The sequence below is a fragment of the Cupressus sempervirens genome, chromosome 7 (genome assembly GCF_028749045.1).
Source record: "Cupressus sempervirens isolate cs-2001-9-10 chromosome 7, ASM2874904v1, whole genome shotgun sequence".
Taxonomy (NCBI): domain Eukaryota; kingdom Viridiplantae; phylum Streptophyta; class Pinopsida; order Cupressales; family Cupressaceae; genus Cupressus; species Cupressus sempervirens.
Window position 1 is genome coordinate 696,821,443 of NC_143124.1, and position 7,413 is coordinate 696,828,855.

The 7,413-nt window shown below is 32.3% G+C and overlaps 2 pseudogenes; both read right to left on the reverse strand.

The window, feature by feature from the left end:
- Positions 1-294: 294 nt before the first annotated feature.
- On the reverse strand, positions 295-2,465 carry LOC149549118 (protein RRC1-like; annotated as a pseudogene).
- A 1-nt stretch (position 2,466) lies between these two features.
- LOC149549119 (protein RRC1 pseudogene) lies at positions 2,467-5,993 on the reverse strand (annotated as a pseudogene).
- Between the last annotated feature and the right edge of the window lie 1,420 nt (positions 5,994-7,413).

The following is a 7,413-nucleotide window of genomic DNA, read 5'->3' on the forward strand; positions in this document are numbered from 1 at the left end:
GACAAGTATGTTGATAAAATTTATTTTCCCCAATAAATTTTCTATGAAAAAGTTTGATATTACCTTGAAAATTTGATGCAATGTGTAACTGTGCATTTTTTTTTGAAGTTCAATAACCTAATTCTATATTAATTAAATAGGCTAGGGTATGCAACATAACTCAAAAAATTCAATGTAAATGTTGAAAATAAAAAAGAAAATGCTCTTATATAGATCACATTTTAATAATTCATGCCATAATTACTTATAAGTGAAACTTGAAAGGCTATTTTTCATCAAAAAACATTAAGAAGATTAGCTTCTTTTGCTCCTCTTCTCTCTATCTCTATCCCTCTCCCTTCCCCTTCTTTTCTCCCTATCACTGTCTCTATCCCATTCTTTTCTATCACACTCTCTACTTTCAATTTTCACCCTCCCTCCTTCAGCATTAGAATCATAAAGATTATCTCTTTTATAATTTCCTTCTCAAATAATAGAATTTGATGCTCGATCTACTATATTGGATAAGATGCAGGGTATTTGTATGCTATTGATATTGTTAATAATGGTTCTGCTAGTGATGGTGTTATGAGGTTGGGTTAGTAGAAAAGGTAGGGGGTTGTAGGTAGGAGTAGGGATAGGTATTTGTAATTGAGAAGTGTTGAATTGTAGCATAGTCAAAGTAATATTGAGCATCTAAATACGGTTTAATACATTATGCTGTAAATAAAATTATATATATGCATGCATGTGTGTGTGTGTGTGTGTGTGTGTGTGTTTATAGAGACATATATAAGTGTTACATGTTTATGATTTAGATCAGACTTCACTTGTTATTGTCATTGATTCATATCAGGTTGTATTGAAATCGAGACATCTACATTATCATCAATCAAGTATCATGCTCCATTTTATATTACCATCGATATATATCAAGTGTTGTATTAAATAATATTATCGAGCATGATAAGTCTTTAGAAGATTACTATTATGTATTGGTCAGATTATTGAACAACGATTATGCCCACATAGGGTCATGACCTTATGTGGCCTTTGGCTATGTAGAGTCATGCCCCTATGGAGACATGACCCCTCATTTGTTATATATATTCACTCATTAATGGGACAAAGCAATATCAATAACAACCATACTTGTAGTCCCAACATCAATAGTCATATATGTATTGTAAATTATCAAATACCACTTAATTAGCACTTGACATTCAATATAAAGATTATTGGAGCATTTAAGACCAACCAAAGTTGTAGACCTAATGCACACAAATAAGATCAAGTAAGTACAAATCTGAAATATAAATAGTTTGAGAATTATATTATTTCTATCAAAGATCCTTTACATTAACAAGCAATAAGCCTTTACAACTACCATCTAAACTATTCAAATGGGCCCCCCATCCAATCAAATCTATAATATGTATGTAGAAAATTTTGTATGAGATAGAATCATGATCCCTATCCCCATCAAATCCCTTCTTAATTTTTTTCCTTTCACCATCTCTATCAAATCTACAAGAGGGACTCTTGCTACTATTCTAACTATGACTAATCTTCTTTGAAGATGAATCCCCATTATTATCTTGCCTACTTTTTTTTTGTAGAGATATTTTCTCTACCTCTTGAGATGAGTGCATATAGCTTCCATAATCTAATTTGTTTTCTTCTCTATTCAAATAATCTGTGAACCCATACTTAGATTCTAATCTCTTTCTATAGGCAAAAACACTCCTTTCAATTCCTTTGACATTCCTAGCACCATGCTATTAAGTGACACATGATAGTCTATGATTATGGCTTGTAACTAGTCAAGATTTTGTCTTCATGCTTCATCCATTTAAGACCCATCAATAGCAATAGATTAGATTTCTATAGTTGCTTCTCTTTTCTCATCATTCCCTAAACTTCCAAATATACCATCAATACCAAAAGAAGATTAATTCAAGGCCAAGTCCTTAATTCCAATCTTATCCTCTACATTCGTTTCATCATCTTGACAACCCACTTCATGGATTTTAATACATAATGTTTATCCATACTCTTTCATGAAAAGGGTTTTAGCTTTGGTTGTGGAATTATAAACTTTGGGCTCATGGTAACAGGAGTTTGTAGTAATATTCCAAATAAAGCATTTGTGTTACTCATCACTTATTCTTCATGTGTCCCCAAGATACCCTACCTAGATCTAGAAATCTTCTCTCTCTTATGCCCCACCTACCCTCTTTTAGTCTTAAATAAGTATCATTTTATCTAGAAAGCTTCTCTGCCTCATCCAAGTTGAGAAATCATGTGACCGTGACCTCCCCATCACCCTAAATTGATAGGCCATTATGTTTACATCTCCTTTCAAGTTTTGTAAGAGGAATGCTAGATGATTAATGAGTTTTTGTACCTTCACCCATGGCAAGAGAAACATCTTGATTTGGTTCCACTATTCCCATTTCCATACTAGTACTATATGAATTATATAGATCCTTTCATTGGAATGGGAGTTTTCTTTAGTTTTGAGGATTCTAGAAGTAATTCAACTACCTTACTGATAGCATCAACATTGTCTAAATAAAACCCAATAGCTTCATTTATCTAACTTCTTTCCAATGTTAAAGCTCACAAAATATCTTCAAATTCATCTCTTTGGATAACTATTAAGGCACACTCTTGATCCAACCTTCTACTTTTTCCTACTGCATAACTTACAACAAAAGATTTTTCATGTTTCAAACTCCACATTAGTGATTATTTTGGTAAAGGTAGTGGTGCCCATCTCCCATTTCTAGTTATCATGATAAAAGGTTCTATTTTCCACCTTTAAAGTGTATCTCCTTGAGGAAATGAATAGAGTCTCCACACATATTGACTATACTCCTTGCATCTAATGTGAAATAAAAACCCAAATAATTGATTTCCTTGTACTCTTTTTATAATAGCTTTCTCAAAAGGGAAATCATCATCCAGTACATACATATTCATTTCATCCATTAGATGATGCAAATGCTTATTTTTTGGAGGTATCAACTCTATGTTTAGAATATTGGGAGTTACAATCACCTCAACAACTCCACTCAATAAAACAAGACTTGGAGCACCAAAACCTCACCATGCCACTATACCACCCTCTTAGTTTTGAAAGCCAGAAAAGGGCCTATGGTGGAAGTGACACAAATTTTCCTAGCCAATTCTTAGTTCATAATCACATATTATAACACCGTAAATTTTTTCATTGGTTGCTTGAGAATATTTCATATGCATAAATGCAACAAAGTCATAATTCCATTGCCTTATACACTCCTCAATTCTTGGCCACATTATCTTAACACTAGCAATGGAACAAAATCAGCCAAATATTTGCAAAAGAAAATTTTCATCCACATAAGGTGTTAGATTTCCAACATAAAGATTGGTTTTCTGAGGATCTCCATTATCAATTGATCATGATAATTTTCCAAATGGATCAAGATCATCGAGGAGCTCATCAAAATGGCTTTAAGGATTATCTATTTGACTGCCACCCTCTCTTTGGCAATGACCACATTCCTATTTTATTTTCTCCCTTAATTCATGCTCAACATTTAATTCTTTTATGAAATGATCTATGTTGCATGACTTTCCCTTATCCCTTTCCTTTGTTTTCTCCTCTTCTTTCTTTAACTCAAGGTCCTTTGATTTACCACTTGCAACTACCAAACCAGGAGGTAAAAATGATGGTGCATACCTACTTCCTTTGTTTGAACTAGAAGCCCCATCTTTGGATGACACACCTTCAATTTTAGCCTTCAATTAATCATTAGAATTTATAGTTTGTCCCTATACAAGTGCTTTATCATTGGGTATATCATGAATCTAATTTTTCTTGCTAGTACTTTATAGGGAGCATTAATATTGGGTCATTAAACAATCCTTTTGAAAACTCATGCAGGTTATTATCAAAGACAAGAACCTGCATAATAGATCTTGGGGTGCTCCAACTTGCAAAACTCTAGATCTCTCGATGTTTTAACTTGGTTAGCACAATTGTATTGCATGAGAATAATGCATGGGAGAAGTTAAATGATTCATCTACATATAATTTGGTAATCTATTTTAGTTTCTTCAATGTCTAATGTAACCACTAAACATTGTTTTCCAAAAACAGTGTGTTAATCTACAAATTTTTATTTTACTGGAGATGATGCACCAAACAGTAGTATTCCCAAGCATTATTGCCTTAGCCTTTGGGGATGTAATTAATTAAAGGCTTTATTAGTTTTATTACTTATTAATACTACAGTAAATCAAAGGGGACATTACAGAGAGCCCTTCGATTCTACATTTGAGGAATCTATGGCTAAATAGAACATTGTGTTGCTTGTGAAGGCTATTGTATATATAGTTGTTGATTGTGTTGTCCAAATTGTTGCTAATCTTGTGTGTGGTAATACTGTTTGTTTGTTTTTTCCCCTAATAACAAGGTCATATGCTAGTTTATTGCTAGTTAAAAATTAAAAACTTATATTAGGTATGTATAGAACATGTATTCAAAAGTACAATCAATGGCTAAATAGATGGAATCATTGGCTTTATGAGCTATGAGTGCCAATAGACAAGTCTGAATATTGAATGTTCCCGTGTAAAAATTAATTCATATGAATGAGGAATATGGAGAGATCATCTTGATGGGTTGCTACATGTTTAGCTCAAAAATGTGAGCCAATTTGATGGATGTGAATTGAGATGTGTGTCATGTTTGGTGTCTTGTAGAAAAGTTGTTTCTAATTGGCAAAATAATTATAAAAAATACATCGAGTACAATCAGACACACAATACCCAAGAAGAGGTATAAGGATCAGTGGATATTTTTTAGATAAAGACATGAATATCAAAAAGTGATATGAACTTCTTTTCGTGAGTCAAAAGTGGTATGTGGTAAATAATTATAATCTTCACATGTTAATTAATTATGATAAAAATGAATGATCGTGATGATATAATAACAATGTTTAGAAAGAGTCTATTGATTTCTGGCATTCAAAGAAGAACAAAAGAAAAATAGTGCAGTTAAGTCCTTCAAACACGGAGGAAGGTGCCATGCAATTTCAAAGAAAAGAATCTTCCACTTTGACTATGCTAGAGAAAAGAAGAAATATCCTACCATTGTTTAAGATGAGCAGAATCAGATGGTAAAAGACTTACAAAAATATTGGTTATTGTAAATAGGCATCTAAGCATATATTGTGTTGGAACAAAATCTTGTTGTATTAAACAGAGTGCAACGAGCAACAAGAACCACTACCTAATATACTAGGAATTGCAGAAACTGATTACCATGGAATGGCTACAATAGAACATGCAAACAATTATCTTGAGTGAATTCTCATAAGACCTAAAGTGGTAACCATATATGATTGTGAGATCACATCCTAATCTGAAAGGGATTGAATAGAATAAATTTATGAAAAGATGTTGGAATACGTTAATTTTGGCTCACTGTCAACATTCATAAATACTTTCAATTAACTGATATAAGAATTTGCAATCTTAAAAACATTAACTGTAGAATCTGTTGGATATGTTTGACTTGTAATAATAATAATACGATCAGCTCAGAAGCCATGTGACCTTTTTGTCTCTATTTTTCAATTTTCAGTATGATTGCATGAGTATGCCTTTCGAGCTGTAGAGAAAACATATAAAAATAAATTTATTGTACATGGTAATTAAATTACTAGAATCATATATAAATGGAAAATGATCTCTGGATTTAAGTAGTGCCACCTGAAATCGAAATATTCAGGTTACTGAAATCTGCTGCCTGTGTTGGCTGAAAGATCAGTTTTCTATTCTCTTGAGGTAGAGTTTTCAAGAACAAGGTGTCTGTCCAGTCTAGTATTTGGTCATCTAAGTCAAATGTCTTCCTATAGCATTCAAGCTCACTCTATGTTATTGTCATACTTGAGTTTTAACGAAATCCCTTCATTCTTTGCATCAGAGGCAAAGGGATTCCGTGCTTGAGAAACTGTCATATTGACACACGTACCTTCTAAGCTAAAAAAGTAATTTAAGAGGATACAAAATTTGGACACTAAAAGCATCATATGGGCAATGACATGATAAATAGCTCGCAAGCTACTAGTGTGTGATGTCACATTGAAAGCAAGTATATCCTATGAAGGATCTTCAAGCAACTCCCATATTGGATATTAAAAATGATATAATGTTGTCATAATTATACTGCCACTAAAATCATCATCATGGGAAATAATAGTGATGTATAACACCAGTACACCTTAATATAAAAACATCAAAGCCTCATAGTTAGACAATGTGTTAAATTACAACACATATGCATTTTCATTGAAATTTGATTACAGTTGGGAAATCCTTAAAAATCTACCAACCAAAAGGTATGCCTGACAAGTATTACGTTGAGTTTGTTTCTTCAGAAAAAAATGGTTTTATTATTAATAAAGGTAATTTTGTGTCTCGTGTCCTTCAATGTGCCCAAGGCCATGTTTTTCAATGTGACAGGAATAAAAATCATAGTAGGAATATTTGAGACAATTGTTTTCTGAATTTATTAACTCTGTAGTTAATAGTTAGAACTGTAACATATAAACCAAACTTTGTTAAAGGAAATGTTTGAATGTATTGGAGGTTATTTTAGCAGTTATTTGTGCCAAACTATATGATCAATATGGCATGCTTAAATAATTTCAATATTTAATTCTAATTTATAGTCCACGTCTTACTACATATCACACTAGCCATACTTGTGGAGATAGAAGCAAAACAATTTAAGTGTATTTCAATTATTGGAAGTCCTCTTGCTTATTGCACAATATTATTTCTGTTTTAAGTTTCATGGGAAATTGATTATTATTTTGGCTTCTGGTGTCCTGAATTAGTTTCTTCCACTAGAAGATCTTGTCTGTAATCTATGCTTCTATCCACATCGAGTTGCATGAAATTATTCTAGCATTTTTTCTTGTTAGTTTTATTTGATGCAACTATGAATTTAATGACATGGAATATCATCAAATTGGTAGAAAACAAAGTAAAAATGCACTTGACCATGAAACTATAGCTCTTGACGTAAGTATTAAGGCATCCATTTTTAAGAATGCTATTGAAAAGCCCTTTAAGATGAGGGAAGCCAGCCAAAGTTTAGTCAATCTAGTGGTAACTAGTTTGGAACTAGGTTTATAGAATAGATGGAAAGTAGGAATCCAAAGATAGTACTTTCTATGACAATGGTTTCAATCTATTGTCGTAAGTTAAATAGGTCTGATTTGATGTCATTTTCCTCTTGAATCTTGATTTCTACTCTTTCAATGAGTGCTGATGTTGATTGGTTCAATTTGGATATTTGGTTGCTAACGAGTAATATTAGTGGATTGTTATCCTTCTTTTTCTCCTATGATTTATCTCCATCCAACATATTGA